General features: G+C 39.5%; 1 protein-coding gene across 1 annotated transcript in view; it reads left to right on the forward strand.

Annotated features, from left to right (window-relative positions):
- foxp4 (forkhead box P4) overlaps nt 1-17,252 on the forward strand; it is a 244,184-nt gene that overhangs the window by 49,681 nt on the left and 177,251 nt on the right. Inside the window, exon 2 of the mRNA XM_059328894.1 lies at nt 15,772-15,825. The gene's annotated coding sequence lies outside the window, so the exon portion shown is untranslated. The remainder of the gene's footprint in view (nt 1-15,771; nt 15,826-17,252) is intronic.

Below are 17,252 nucleotides of genomic sequence, written 5' to 3' on the forward strand. Positions count from 1 at the left end.
AGTGTATTTTTGTCTTAGAACTTTTCCCATTGTATTTTCATCTCATCAAACTTCATTGTTTCATTTTGGTCACTTAAAATGTCTGACTAAAAGACACTCTAAGAAGTTGGCTGTTCATTTTGAATAATGACCCTTGCTAACCAAGCTAGCTAGGTATTGCTAGTGTTAGCTGGTGACGTAGCATCATTCTGGCTCATGATCTGTTCTGCGCATGCATTGGTTGCAAAACACAATATGGCTACAGCCATAAACCAAGATTGCAATGGCCAAAATGCTGAACTCCAATTACCTAATGGAGGATATCATGGTGAAGACGTCCATTACTTTTATACAGTCAATGGATATGTATCATCACACGAGTACTGTAAGCAAGGCGATATATATATTTTATCTGCTATAATTTTAGAGAACTCATAGTTTTAAGGACACACCACCATATGCATTACAGTTTTTTATGCAATCAGCACAGTGCATTTATATTTATCACAGTCTTTGTAACATCTAGCACTACTTTTTGTGCAATCTGTCTGCTGCAAGTCTTTGGATGTAAATTAATATTTAAAAATCAGATCCGGATCCAGACAGCACCACAAAACATATTATTATGTTACTCAAGTATAATTATATTTTCTGACAAGAATCCAAAGGCTTTTTTAAAAAATAATGTCAATGATTGCGCCTTTTATTAGCAACTGCTTTGGTGTGTGTAAACAAAGAGCCAACACGTTATCTGCTGCACTTGTATTTTGATTAATCTATCATTGTACTGTTCTTTATCTGCTCAGGGTAAAGCAGCATTATTTACTGTAGTTACTATGGTTACTGCAACCTCAAAAGTAATATCTGCCTTTTTACTAGGTGCATTAAAAAAAAACCACATGATATCCCACCCTAAAAATAAACGACAGCAGTTGCTTGCCACTGTCTAAAGCAATGTAATAACTTAAAATGAAAAAGATAAAAGTATTCTTTTGTACAAAAGGCCACAGGCAGATTACTGGTTATTTTAACATATTTTGAGTAGGACAGTAATTCAGTACGGGGAAATTTAATACACTGTCAATGTCTCCTAACACTTTGTTAATAAACCAGCCAGCCAGACAAGACAGTTCAGGAGGAAAGTGGCTTAAAAGCCATAGCTGGCTCATGAACCTGCCTGATGGATGTTGTCTGTACTCCCTCATATCAGACTAATTTTGTTAAGCATCCATTCTAAAGGTGTGCACACTAACTGTGAACGCCAACCCGTTTTCATGCCTTTCCCACCTTTGTTGAAAAGAAATCCAGGGAAAACCCTGCATTGTAGTCATTGAATAGAAGTTGTGATGTATTTTCAGTGACTAAAGGCTGGTGAAATTCTGTCTGGTGCTCAGGTGGTTTAAAGATCTCAATCTTTCCTCATGGCTATATTTTGAAGGGAATGTATCAATGTTATTCTGTACTCAAATAATGCTCAAGGACAAACAATTTAAGTTCTTTTTTTTTTTTTAAACCACTTCAATTCTTTGTCAACAGTTATCTTTTATGTTTGTGGAAACTGTTTTTGAATATTGTTGTGCAGAATTTCTTCGTATGCAGTAATTATTTGTGCTTGTGGCAAGATAATAGCAGCTTCTTTTAATTGGGAGTTATTTGCGTCAGCTCGAATATTTTATTATGTGTTGAACCGATTTTAAATAAAACTGTTTAAACTTTTTAAGTCTTCAACCTGTATTCAGTATTTGATCTTGTTGTCTTGCTGAATGCTAAAGTGTCCTTAATAAATTCACAACTTAGAAGTTGGATGTGTGTGTCAATAAAACTGTTTTTTTAATTATCAATGTCTACATGCATGCAAGCACATGCATGGGCATGCACACACACACACACACACACACACACACACACCCATGCATGCACGCACGCACGCACGCCAAGCACGCCACGCACGCACACAAAAACCATCACGTACCCGCACACACATACAGCTTCACAAACACTAGAGAGAATACAAGGACTGGACAGTGCAAGGACATCAATCCACTTCAACGACAATCAGACCAACCTTGAGTAGCACTGGTCCTTTCTCCTCCAGCAAGCTTAAAAAATAATTTGAATACCTATATAACTCCAAAATTTGCTTGCTTTGAATGCCACAACTCATAAATACCCAAACATTTTTGATTGCATTCTGTTAAAACCTTTTCGAGATAAACATTGAAAAGGCCCTTTAATAATGAGCTCTGACTTATTTTACAGCACAAATTAAAGCTGTTTAAACCAGAACCTCGAAGAAACCAATTGTGCAACCTGACAAAGGACTTGCTTTCTTACTCAAAGTGTGCATGCACACACAGGCACAGAGACACACGAATACACTAATTCTTGTTCAAAGATACACACAAAAAGTCAATGTCAGTGCAGATATCCTTGTTAGCCTGTATTAGTGTATATTTGTGCACCTTTTTTATAACTCTGATGACTGCAGGTTGGCATATTACATTTAGTTTGCTCGCTGTTGTCCTCAGATTTCTAATAAGACCTTGAATAGATCCAAACAGCGGACACCTATACCTATCTTCGCCAGTGACACATGAAATTAATTTAGATTGTAAAGAAGATGTGAATCGCTCTCTCGGGTCAGATGTTGGTGTGTGTGAGTGTGTTTTTCTGTCTGGCCCGCGACAGTCTTCCGTCGTAAAGCTCCTGTCTTACCTGAGGATTAGGTGGATCAGACATTGATTGACAGATCCTCCTTTTTCCTCCTCCCCCTCCTACCTCCTCCTCGAGCAACCCCGTGTTTGGGGTTACGGAAGAACACAGGCGGGAAACCATGACTACAACACACCCGAGAGGGGCGGCCGAAACTTGAGGTCTCCTTGTATTTGTGTACCGTGCGTTTTTGTGCGTCTGGCAATTTGCCGCCAATGCCGAGCGTGTGTGTGTTTGTTATATGTGTATGTATATGTGAGAGTCTGTGTGCTGGTAAGGGGAAGATGAAAGGTGCGTGTGTTGAGCCCTGCTGTCAGTCCCTGCCATGTTTTACAGCCCGTCCGCTCTGCACAGTGATTAGAGCTGTCGACTCTGATGTGATGACATGGGCTGAAACCACAGCAGGGGAGTGAGAGAGCGCGGGAGAGGGAGCGAGACAGACAGCGAGAGGCAGTTTGAGGGTCAGTTGGAGATCAGAGAGAAAGTTTGAGAGAGGGTTTAAGAGAGAGAGTTGACCTTGACAACAGCTGCAACAGCAGCTCTTAAATAGAACGGGCCAGCGTTGGACCTCATCTACAAGCCTTGATGGTTCAACATACAAGTCACTACCTGCCACTGTAAAGCTCTGAGCCCACCCATTGCTTATTCAAAGTCAGCATACAGGAACACCTTGTATGGCAGGGTTGCAGACACAACTGATGATGTACAGGTGTTACTGTGTAAGTGCATTAGTCTTTTAGCGAATACATTCCATGACAGCTGTAAGAGAGAAGAAACCCAGATTTTTCTTTAAGATTTACAAAGCTCTACTTTAGAGGAAGGCATATACATAGTTACTGACACTTCTTCACATGTGTGTACTTCACAGGCGCCCCCCTCCCCTCTCTTTCACCTTTAGCGTGCCCCATTTCCACATGTTCTTAATCGGGCCAGAGGGAGGGAAGAGAGAATTGAAGGGGGGGAGCACTACTCAGGGCCTGTTTGGGTTTAATGTCTGCTCCTGCTCTAATAGAGGATAAATAAACACTGTTCTGTTGTGGGGTGCACAGCTCCCACAGACACACACACACACACACACACACACACACACACACACACATACACACACACACACACACACACAAAACCCACCTTCTGGTTTGCGTGGCCAGTCAAAGCTAATACAGCAGAAAATGGCTCGCTCCCCTGTCCTCCCCGTGTGCTGGTGCTGTTATTACTGGAGCCTAATAAGGCCCAGATGCCTAATATTAGACGTAATCTGTCAGAATAGTTTTGTTTATGTAATTTAATTTTTCCAGGCAGTTGTTTCCAATTAGGTTGTTTAAAAGTTTTAATTGAATTAAATGGAAGATATCTACATGAAGAGAAATGGTAAAAAAACGAGAAAAAAAAACAGGGCCACGGCAGGGGTAGACATGTGGGAACAATGCTGTTTTGGCCTGCACGTGTGCGTGTGTCTGTGTGTGTGTGCTGCATGATACACACCTATCATTACAGCTTTCCCATTATTGTCAAGCCTCTCAGAAGTGAGTGCTGGTAGCGTCTATGGTAATTATGACGTTATGAGGTGGCAATTACATTGAAATGTGTTTGACTGTCAAACGCCCACTACAATGACATGTCAGCCTGCTGAGATAATCATAAAATGGTTGAAATGGAGAGAATGAAAGAAATAATGTTGAGTGACTGCTTTGCTAAGAAACTGACTCAGAGGAAATTCTAGGCGAGGAATAAAAGGCCTGCATTGTACAAGGTACTTGACCATTTAATAACTTTGGTTATTACTGGCTAAAATATGCTTTAATGTTAAAGTTTGACTTTGTTCCTTGTGACTTTCTTTGTGTGCTGAAAATGGTTCTTTTGAAATAACCTTTTGAATGGTAGAAATGTTGGGAATATCGTGAACTGAAGCTTATTAACTTTTAACTCAGTACACAGTATTGATAGTAATTTTGTTTTGCAACCAGAAGGGGCACAAATGAGCACATATGAATGAGCCCTGCTTCCCTGCAGCTCATGCCTCAGGCCTGACTGTAGAGCCTAACCAGAGGATGTGTTGGTGAATGTGCTCATCTCTGTTTATGTGCCACCTACCCACTGAAAGTATGAAAGCGTTGCCAGGTTATACAGCTGAAGGGTTTTGGAGTGGGGGTGTGTGTATGTGTGTGTGTGTGTGTGTGTGTAGTGGGTTTGTCGGTAGTACAGTGTGGAGTGGGGGATTGGGGGGCAACCTGTCATATATCCTGAAAAAAAGAAAAGGCGAATGCGTGTTACAGAGCATTCCAGAGGAAAAAAAATAGGAAAGGGAGAAAAAAGAAAGACAAGGATCCCTTCAGCAGGCAGGGCAGTGTTGCGTGACTGGCGTTTCATAAACACACACACACACACACACACACACACACACACTTGCTCACACATGCACCAAACACAGACATCACCCAGCTATGAATTGTGTCCTGATGTGTTTTCTCTCACTGGTAACTTTAGTATGGATGATTTAACGCTTAACTGCAATCAGTGTTAAAGCGTTCCACAAGGCTCACTCAGACATAGCTGCTGTGTGAGTGTGAGTGTGTGTGTTTGTGTGTGTGTGTGTGTGTGTGTGTGTGTGTGTGTGTGTGTGTGTGCGTGCCTCCCCCAGCCATAACAGACTCCTGGGCTGTTTAGAGAGGCTGGCTACAATGCGGAGGACAGATGTGGAAAACCCCTGGCTCTCCAGACAAGGGCCTCCTTCATCCCTCCTTCTCCTGTCCTTCACTAAGACGGAGGGACGGAGGGATGGAGTTACTGAACTAACTTCCTGGATTACATCAAACACCCCTCTGCATGCAGGGCTGCTGAACCTCCCACCTCCTCCCCTCCTCTCTCTGCCTCTCTCTTTCTCTCTATCTCTTCCTATGCAGGGAGTCCATCTCTCCATCTGTGCACAAACACAGCAACTGGAACACAGGCCTGTGTGACCTTTTTCTGCCCCTTTTGTTCTGAGGTGTGTGCAGTGTTGTGAAGTTCACACTCCACAAGAGCTAGCTCAAGGTTCACTTCACACAGATTAAAATTAACTAGTTCAAATTCACCGCCCACATTTCAAATTTAAAGCTGAGGTCACAAAAATAAACAGGTTCATGTTCATTTCATTTGTATTTTTTAATGCTTCAACTCGGCAGGGACATTGGCATAAATATGCAGTGTTTTTTCTGATGGAACCAGCAATGATTTGTTTGTAAAACTCTTTCAATTATTCATATGAACTGGCTTTAGCAGTACATGTGTTTTAAATTTAATGAGTGACCATGTTAACTTTGAGCCAAATGTATATGTGGTAACTTAAATCAGTGGTTGGCGTTGATAATAAACGAATAAGTATGCATTTAAAAATTATTTAAGCTAAATTTTTCTTTTACAAGGAAACTACATCTTTGTGTTTTCAACAGCTGACGTCCCTACGAACAACCACAGCACATTCAGTTAATGTGGTGACTCATTAAAACATAACCCCAGCACCATTTTAACAAGAGGAAACTGTAGAAGGGAAACTGTATTCAACAGGGTATAAACTTTAGCACAACACCAGCATGTTTGACAAAAACACAAAAAAGAAGTAATATTAATTAACATCCAAACTGGATAAATGACAATGTAACTATGCACCAGCACATAAACTAGAAATGGCACTAAAAGTCATGGCAAAAAAATCTAGAAATGGAGAGAAGTTTTTCACAGCTAGGAGAAGAGAAACTTTGCTGTGATTGAGTGAGTTGAAGCATTAAGCAGCAGGTGTTTGTGCTGTGTAGAAGGCATGGCCAAGGCAGCGAGCTGCAGAGGGCAGTCAGTAGCCACTGAGCCACGGAACAAGTTGGGGATAGGGATTGGCTGTTATCTGCCCAGCCGTCTGCAGCTGTATTTACCGCCTTTGTTTGTTGTTCCCTAAGCAGTCTGAGATATGTGTATGTGTGTGTGCGTGTGTGTGTGTGTGTGTGTGTTTGCTGTTCCCTGTGCGGCCTGGGGAGAACTGGGAATTTTCTGTGTCAGTGCGTCGGAGGATTTTGGCTGGAGCTTTGTTGATCCTGTCTTTGTTGATCCTGTGTTGTTGTAGCGAGGGGGGCAAGAAGATTGAGGCATTAGCCATGGCAGCCAGGACTTAACCCTCTCCCTGCCCCCTCTCTGCCTTCACCCCACCCCTGAGCCCTGGCCACTGGGCAGGGCCAGACACCCCCTCTGACCTATCCAAGTACCTACTAACTCCCGCATAAAAACAGTGCGAAAATGCTCTTGGTTCCCCTCTTGGTTTTGTGTCATGCTCTCTGAAGCGAGCCAACTTTCAATTATTGCCCCTCCGGTTCACCCAGGCACCAGTGGCCAGAGGTGTGTGATGTTGACTGTGTGTGTTAACGCTCAGTTTGTTTGTGGCTGTGAGCCAAGTGATCCAGACACCTTTTTGCTTTTCTGACCAGTTAAGAGATAGCGAGTTGTGTGTGAGTGTGTATGTGAATGTTTGTATGATGTGAGATAAAGCCTCTGCTTTCATTAAACTACACTTCTCCACATCTGATGGGCACTGCCGTCTTGGCACTGTGTTTTTGGCATCGTGAATACATACATACATACAGTGACTTGTTTCACATTGACTAGTTCCCAGCTCTCTGTGAGCTGTGACCTATCCCCTCTCTGAACATCCTGAAGGTCAGGATAAAAAGTGTCCCATCTAAAGAGTAAAGTGGAGTTGAAGCATGCTGGAGGCTTTGGCTTTACAGTGTGACCCTGCAGTTCCAATCCAGCAGTGGAGGACACACTGCTCTGCTCTGCAGGAAATCCTAATAACACTGGAGAAAGAGGAGAAAGTTCTGCACCTTGCAGTTGAAGTTGCATGATTTAGCATGTTAGTACTGTGCATGTATGTATATGTGTGTGTGTGAGAGAGAGCGAGAGAAAAGAGAGAAACCGGAAACAGTGGGGAGAGAGATTAAAGCTTCCTTTTTTATATAAAGGGAGAATTAAATAACTAGAGAGAAACACAATTTGTCTTTGCTGTATTGCACTGTGCGTGCAACACGGTGATGTGCAGTTTAATTAAACTGTGACCAGAGGCCAAAGCACATCAACCCACTAGGTTTGTCCAGACAGGTGCAAGCACATGTGCATATTTGTGTCTTTCCTTTTCGTCTTTTTATGTTTGCAACATTGCCCAGGCTTGCCAAGAGTGTGTTAACCCAGAGTCTTCACTTGTCACCTATAAACATGTGCAACAGTGTTAAAGACAAATTTAGACCAAGCAGCAAACCAACCAACACTGTTGCTTACTCTGCTTTCAGTTGTTAGCATTTTAAATACATTACACAGCAAAATATATTCGTTACCTTCTGTTTTTATAAATGCCTTTAACAAAGATCAGAACTTTATTTAAAACACTTTAACATCTGATTTATTGGGTTTGGGGATAGAGCTGTGCAATTTGCTTTTTTTCCAATTGAGGTTTTGACTTCTAAAGATTATGAAAACAAGATAAGTAAGATAAAATGATTATTGTGACGCATTTTGTTTGGCCAATGTTTCTCTCAGTTTGTCTTGTGTTATAAATCCAGCGCACCCCTTTTCCTTTACAGCAGCGCACTTTCACCCATTTTGCTGACTGGAATATGTTGAATCTAGTTGACCAAAATGTTGTATATTTACTGTAGAAGGTTCTTTTAGTTGAATAATTTTATGAATGAGTTTCTGTTTAGTTTTCACTAGGTTGTGGCAGTGCACTACATAGTTGATCATATTTATTTTAATCAAATTTATTTTTATTTTGATCTAATTTATTTTAGAGGATCTTTCAATGTATAAACTATTCATTTAATTTTACATTTATGTTAATTTTTTTTAGATTCTATGCAAAGTTAAAACCCTTTTTTTCATTAAATAAATGTACAATCTTTCCAAAGTCATCGTGTTCATGTTAAAATTGTCAACTCAGTGTTGACCAAAATAATTGTGATTATGATTTTTGAGCAGCCCTCGTTAGCTTAGAGGAAAAAAATCATAGATTGCATCACCAACACCTGTCACTATTAACAACACCATATGGCAGACCTCCTAAAGCAGCAGAGTTTTTCATTTGATGTGGCAATGAACATACAGATCAACATTTTTGTGCCCACAGCCAAATTTTCACACCAATCACACCATTAATATTAACTCATTTATCACATAGCACAAACACCTTCTTTCTCAACTGCTGCTCATAGAAATATACTAAACCACATGTCAGTATATAGTTTAATAACATTCTTTGGTATGACACTATGTCACTACAACGGTGATCATGATCATTATTCTTAAAAACAGAAAATAGTAACAATATAGCAACTACAAAATCTGTGGACCAGCTGCACAGTTTTCCCTTAAAATTGTTTCTCAAGCTCTCCTGTTTCAAACACACTTCCTCCCTTTGGCTCTTCCTCTCTAACCAGCAGACACAGCAGTCACCTGCAAAGGATTAAGGGGGTGTTGAGGTGCTGGGTAGCTGGTTATTGTGTGGTTGTTTGTGTGTCTGTGTGCTTGGCGGCTGGTTGGGTGGTTTCAGAGTCTGGTGGTTGTTCAGCGACCTACATAGTTAGTCTCTATTGAAACCTTGACCTGGCGGACTTGGAAAGATTGGCTGATCATTTTCTTTCTTGCTCAGACTTGTTGGTTTTTGCTCATCTTTTAGTAGGCAGCTCTGCCCAGCACAGGAAGCCTGAACACAGTTTGGTTTACATGCATTTATTTATTTAGAACCAGTAGGACATTATAATTTCTTTACTTTTTGCAAATCTTCCATAGGTTTTCTTGCTTGCTGTAGCAATATCAGAATAATGATGCCTCCAACATTATTTTTTAATGTATTTAAAAAAAAGCATAGCTGCAGGACAGCAATAACAAAGCCATTTCCTTACTAATTGTATTGATGTTTAGATTTTCCATTCCTGGACTTTGTACTGTAATGTTGCATGTGGCAAACACTCTATCTGATACAGCTGTGTTTAATCGTAGCTGTATGACATATTATTATGCGCTGCATGCATGAATGCATAGAAACAGATTTAATTTAACATTTGAATAGTGTGTAAAGTTACTGGCAGCAACAGGTGACACATATGTATACAGATCTATTTAAAACTAAGTTTAATTTAGAAGTTATTGTATTGTTATTGTAACAAGCTTCAGGGTGGAAAGTTGTAATTGTTAAGACAATCACCAGTATTCATTTTGATAGTCTTACACTACAGATAACACAAAATACCGTACCCCACAATAAGCACACACATTCGCACATTCAATAAAAAGTACATCAATATGTGGTTTAACACAGAAATGCCGACTAATACATTCACATGAAGCACATAGTAATCCATTCAAGTGCCCTCTCTGAGTATTATTTACAGAAGGCATTTTGAGGTGACTCAGTAGGAAAAGCACAGTTGTTAATAATAAAAATAAATGATTAAGTAGTGGTTAAATTCCATATAGGTGCCTTGCTCTCATGGTTCTGGTACTGTGCATGTCGGCTCACTCTTATGATTTACTGAGTAAAGCCATCGTTAATGCTATTAGTAACACCTGTGCTTTTTTTCTAGACAAAATATCTCCAAGGGAAGAAAAATGCTTATATATGTTCTTTCTGATAGATACATTGAGGCCTATCATCATGTTTGTCAAAAGTATTGCCATTAATGAAATTCCTATATTTTTGTGCCTCCAGACAGGTTTAAAGCATGATAAACGGCCTGCCTACAACCTGATGAGACACGCCGCTCCACTAAGCTCCATTACCACCACTGTGCCAGTTAGTCTAGTATCAGCATCAGTGTCTGAATAATAGAGCCTTAAATTTTGATAATTATGTTTGCTGGTCATGAAACGTTAGCTTAAAAGCGAACCAAATTACCAAAAAAGTGACGTTAGCATCACTATTTACTGCAAAACTATGGTGGGAAGATTGTTGCTCAAAATAAGGTGAGCTACCGCTAACTTAAAAATGTTCGCTTACTGTTAACCATAAGCTAGCACAACTGAAAACTGTAAGCTCAACATTAGCTAAAAGATAACGTTAGCATGGTGAAGACTGTTAGCGTCTAGCTGACTACTAGCTAGCTTATTGCTTTTGTATTGTGGGAAACTACAGCTGCATCTCAGTAAATTAGAATATCACAGAAAAGTTTATCTATGTCAGTAATTCAATTCCATAAGTGGAAATAACACATTAAAAAGATCCATTAAACAGAATGAAACATTTCATTTCTTAATTTATTTAATTTCTTCTAATTATAGTGATTATGTTCTACATTTAATGAAGACCTAAAATTCAGTGTCTCAATAAAATTTGAATATTACAAAAGACCAATTTTAAAAAGTATATTTAATATGGAAATGTTGGCCTCTGAAAAGTCTATATGCACTCAATCCTTGGTTGGGGCTATTTGACTTGAACTACTGGAAATTGACTTTTCTATGATATTCTAATGTATTTAGATACACCTGTAACTTCAAGAGCAGTGCCATCGAGTAAAACCCTAATTTGGTTGCCATCAGGATTCACCAATGATGAAATGGCAATATTATAAATTCTTCTTATATTATCCTATATTGTGATTGTTTTTGTAATTGTTTTGGAGGCTTTGGAGCAATCTGGATCCAGAATTTCCTTCGGGATAAATAAAGTTCTATCTTATCTTATGTTTCAAAATAATTAAGTTTTTAATGATATTTCTGTAAACCATTTGTGTCTCTGACAGGCAGAAAACTAATGGATACTGTTTCCGTCCACAAATTTGGAAATTTCAGGGATGAAGTCTAACTCATGTATGTCACGTGCATTAACAGTAAAGAAGAGTACAGCTATTCATGTTATGTTAATGGCTCAACAGGTTATATCCAGTCAGCAATATTGCTCTCAATCGCAAGCATATACGACAATTACCATCAGAAGGGATTCTATAAATAAATAAGTGCATAAAAACAAAAACAAAAATAATTTATTTTTAATATATACTTTTTCATTCAACTCACTAAAAAAACTACCATATTTTCTTTTCTGGTCATTAAAAAAAAAGGAAAGGGGTTATTTTGTGCATTTAAATACTTGACAGATGTTATTTCTATCTCCATCTAAAAAAAAATGTAATTAAATTATTCAAAATAAACTCACTTGTCATTATTTCCCCCCTTGTTCTTCTTCTGTCTTAACAGACACTATAAGGTATGAGTTTAACTGGTTCTGCTTTGTTTCGAGGCACATTAAAATAAGAATCTCAATGCAGTTTACTCAACAAACTTGTGGAACACAGGGAACAACGCACCAAGAGACCGTTTAAAAGCTTGATTTGACGTGGAAACATGCGCGTATTAACAAGAGGAAAACCAAACAAAAACAAGGAAGTGAAGAGTGAGATAGTGAGGGGAAATGAGATATTAAAAGGGAGACAGAAGAAGATAAAGAACGAGACAGAGAGAGAGTGCTGTACACTTTGTCAGTGTGTGTGTGCTCAGGTTGGTTAGGTGGCAGCGGTGTGTGTGTGTGTGTGCGTTTCTGTGCGTTTCTGTGCGTGTTGGCAAATATGTGTGTGTATATGTGCACAGTGCGGAAAAGCAATCACACAAACAAATTAATTAGTCTCCCCCAGCAAAGGGGTTTGATAAATTGAGCTGCTCATCGTTCAACCACCACCTCCCTCCCTCCCTTCCTCTTTCTCTCTTTCTCCCTCTCACTGTTTATCCCTCCCTCACATCCCCTTTTTTTCATGTCCCGCTCTCTTCTATGCAATAAACATCTCATTACATTGTCCCACTATTAATTATATTTGTTCATTGTCTGGCATTTTCCTGCTTTCCTGTTTTGCATCGTCTGTCACACCTCACGTTTTGTTTACATCATCGCATGTTCCCACACACACACACACACACACACACACACACAAGCACACATAGTGTCGTGTGTCTAAGCCTACAGGAAGCCCCGTAGTACTCCCAGAATGTACGGGGCTTATTCTCACTCAGCCTGAGTGGCTTATTTAGGCCTCCGTGCCACAGAGCTTTACTCCACCTGCATTTAGATTAAGTAATATGTTTTAATTATTCATATTTCTCCGTTTTTTATTAGACCACTTAACTGTAATATTATTCCCCTAGTTTGTCAATGGGCACTCTATACACCCATCGCCAGTAACGGGAGAGAGGAACTTGAACAACAGAAATGTGCAACGGACACACAAAATGTATTCATGAGTTATTTTCCTGTGCGGGCGCTGGGGGCTGGAATGAAGACTGTGTCTCTATTCAATTATCACACTCACGCACGCACACACACACACACACACTGGCGGACGCACACACTGACACACTGACACACGGAGGCGTTAAGCAGTGTGCGCTCATTAAACACTCTCATTATACACAGGAGGAGATCCCTGCAGGTGCAGTTTACCAGAGTTTAGTTCATTTCCTGCTCCTCCTCCTCTTCCTCTCTCACATCCCTTTCTCTCTCCTGATCTGGCTTCTTCCGGCATTATTTACCTCACAAACCAAAAACCCAACCCAGTAGGGGTGTGTCATTGTCATAGACTGCATAACAGAAATGGATGAAGCGTCCGGGTCTGAAAAGTGAAGCTGATGCAGAAGCGCATTGTGCATTCTTTCTAATGGCCAGCAGGGGGCGACTCCACTGGCTGCAAAAATATGTTAAAGAAGTATTGAGAAAATTACCCTACTTCTCACATGATTTATTACATCAGTAAACATTAATATATATAATATAATCAGTTTATAAGATAAGATATTCCTTTATTAGTCCCACAATGTGGATTTTTTAAAAATTGTCTCAATCACTAGATTCAAGTCTTCTACAGTATAGCATGATGTTAATTTAGTAATTGATGGTCCTATTTAGAGAAAAATAGGTGTAGCAATGCATACAATGGACCTGTGTACATTTAAATAGCTGTTTAACTGTTTATTGATGTTGTCTGTGTTTTCATCTTCGAATCATGACCATTTAACAGTGTTTTTTAGTTCATGACTGGCAATTGTTACAGTGCCCAAAAATGTCTTGTTCAGTGTTCAGGAGTCAGCAGCTCATTTTTTTTTGTTTATTTTTTTATTCTTTAATTTTTTCCATCCATTTTATCGTCCTTTTTTCCGCGGTCAGGTCACGGGGCAGCAGGCTAAGCAGCGCATTCCAGACACCCAGCTTTTAGTGTTTATGCCCCGCGAAAGTGGAACACCCTGCCTGACTCAGTTAAACATGCCAAATCAGTAGCCATTTTTAAAAACAGATTAAAAACCAATCTTTTTTCAACAGCATTCGGTTGAACTGTGTACGTGTGGTTGTGGGAGTGGGTGCACATGTGTGAGTAAGTAAGTGTGTATGTGGTGAATATGGCAGAGCTTGTCTACCTGCACTCTTCAATTAATTTGTAATTGATTTTTTTTCTAATTGTTTGTATTTGCTTGTTTTCTGTTTTGTTTTGTTTTGTTTTTCAACTGTAATTATGTATATATTGTGAAGCACATTGAGTCTGCCTTGTGCATGAAATGCGCTCTATAAATAAAGTTGAATTGAATTGAACTGAATTTTTTATTTTTTCCCCCAAATAAATACATTTTGTTTCTCGTCTTTTTTTCCAGTAACCAAAATTAGCGTCCCAATTCATAACACAGTTCACATGAGTTGTGGATGCTGGCTCTAGTTTTAGCTGGAAATTTAGGATTTAGCTTAGAGTTCCTCCCCAGCTCCAACCTCTCAGAAACAAGATGGTGAAAATGATAAAACTCAAGGCTTCAAAACAGTAGCTCAATGGGTGACCTAATGGTAGCTATCTTGTACACAGTTTATGGTCATTGTGTGTCCGGTGAGTAGGACCGAGGGGGTTTCTTATCCCTAATATGTAAAGTAAGTACATAACACATTACAGACTTCTTCTGCATTTGTCTGAGATCAATGACTTTGCAACAGCAGAGTCCGGTAAACATGCTGCAGGTGTATTACCATTTTATGATCCACATTGCACATGATAAAAATCGAGCAAATACCTGAACACGGCAACATCAGATCTCTATCGCTACTTATTTATTCTTTTTTTGCACCTCAGTGCTGTTGCTATCTAATTTAAAGGCCTTTCCTCCGGTAGAAACTTGATTATTCACTATGATTCATATGCTAAAGTGAGAGAGTCTCTGAATGGCTGTTGAGCGGTATTATTTTAGGCGGCTGAATGTTTCTTTGTGGCAAACCTCTCATTTTCTCTGCATGCTCATAGGCTTTCATACTCCTCTGATTGACATGCACACAAAAAAGCCCTTTATACCTGACCCATTACAACTTCAGATGAGCCTGTTCAGGAAGCGTTAGGCCGTTCTCTGTGTGCAGACCCGTGTGTGTGTGCGTGTGCGTGTGCGTGTGCGTGTGCATGTGTGCGTACATTTGAGGATGTGATAATAAGGACAGAGAGCACTCTCAGCTGGTGGTGCTGTTCAAATAGTTTCACTGGACTGTGGCTACCTGAGCGCAGATAGTTCTATTGTCTGTGGCCTGGAAAATTTTGCCTTTTATGTTTTATAATCTTAGTGGCAGCTTTTTCCCTCCCGAGGAGAGTAGATTTTATAGCCTTCAGAGTAAGGAAATTAAAATAGCAGAAACATTTAAATCTATACGTGAGTACAACAGCATTGGCGGCGTTAGACCACATATTTTTCACTCTGAATGAAATCAGCATTATGACTGACAGACAATCACAGTTGAAGTCTTCAGTGAAATCGGTTTGAGTTTATATTTTCAGGTTCTAGCTCTATATTAATTCCATATATACCATGCAGTGCTCCATAAAGTTTAAAAAAAGGAATGAGTGCCTGCTATGTCTTTGTTCTCACATTTCAAAATTTAGAGAGTCCATGCCAGATGTTTTAATTAATTTACTGTAATTCATTCATAACTGTCCTGGCTTTTTTTCCCCTTTCACTAAGTGAAGAAATAATCCATTTGTCTCTGGTGTGCAGCGCTGCAGTCCTTCTGACCTACTTTTCTTTTCTTTTTTTCCGCTCCCTGCTGCCATCTTCTTTCTTCAGCAATGATGGAATAAGTTTGGCATTGTTTTTGCTCCATGGCCTCCCTTTCACCAGGTCAGTCATACTCAACCAAACTGTGCACATTTAACATTTGTACAACCTGTTTACATTTACCTCAGCTGTGCCGTAAATGTGTCTCCACTCGAAATAAAATCTTTCTCTTATCTTAAACAAAAATGTCATTTTAAGTAACTTGCAAGACCAAACGTTTCTAGGTTGTAATAACATCATTGGCTGTTTTGTTGTTGTTAGTTATTGTGTAATATCTTCCTTTTCCTCTCATCCTTTACTAAGGATGAAAGATGCAGATTTAATTTCTAATAGAGACACACTATTTCCACTTATCTTCAGTCAAATTTTCAGTTGTATTTAATCTGTCACTCTCTTTGTCACATGTGACCATGATTGTAAGACAAACCGTTAAACTGCAATTTAAATCTGAGCCCCAATTTAACAAAGTCTCTTTTTACTGACTGGGTGTGGCTACACATTTCACCAAATAAATGCATGTCTCAGTTAGAGACCTGTTCTGGTTGACATTGATAGTGTATTAAACCGCTTAAAGCCCACTGGGTCAACCACAACCCACTTGAACTTGTTCTAAGCTGTTTTGCCAATATGGACATGGTACATATCATTAGATTGCTTATATTCTCTGCAATTCAAAAGTTTAGCTTATTTTCCGGAAACCATGAGCGCCAAAGTATAATTCATTTAGATTTACAGGCACAGTAAACAAGAGACACAAATTAAAGTGGTGACAACCTATCTTTTCTTTTTCGATAAGCCAAATAAAGAGAAGTGTTGTTCTGGTATGTTGGGTGCCATAAAACAAGCGTCCCTAACCGTCTCGAGAGCCAGTGACGCTCACGTTCGAGTGCAATGGCAGCACGGGAAAAAAAAGTACAGCCTGAGCATCAATATCTCTCTCTCCAAGGTAGACTCTCCTTTGATACATGACTCTCTCTCAGAGCATGAAGTTGGCCTAGATGCACTGTCTGTCGGAGCTAGATCAAATGATTTGTAATTGAAATGTTATTTGATAGCCTATATTTTTATACAAGTGATATTTATACTGGTTAAAATAAACAATTTGATAGTATTTCCTGTCTTTGCTGAACAAGAGTTTAGTGAAAAGAGACTAGAGGCCCGTTCCATATAGAAGCCTCTCCCAAATATAGGCTGGATCAGTTCAGTGATTGAAGCAAATAAAATCCTGAGCAATTTAATGAAGTTTTACAGTGACAATCGCTTTCGGTTTATTGACACCCTCAAGTATAACAGGAAGTCAAACAATTATTTGGGAGTAAGAAATAGTCAAAGAAGGAGTTTTTTTTCGTAAGAAATGCTGCATTAAGTATCACTCCACTCTCCTCACCTCTCTCTCTTACTGTCAGTTTGTCAAATCCTCTCTCCCTTTCCATTGTTGTCACCTATAACTCATTCCTCACCTCGCCTGTCTCCCTCGTCTTTGTATCATC

Source organism: Centropristis striata, chromosome 3 (assembly GCF_030273125.1).
Source record: "Centropristis striata isolate RG_2023a ecotype Rhode Island chromosome 3, C.striata_1.0, whole genome shotgun sequence".
Classification (NCBI taxonomy): Eukaryota; Metazoa; Chordata; class Actinopteri; order Perciformes; family Serranidae; genus Centropristis; species Centropristis striata.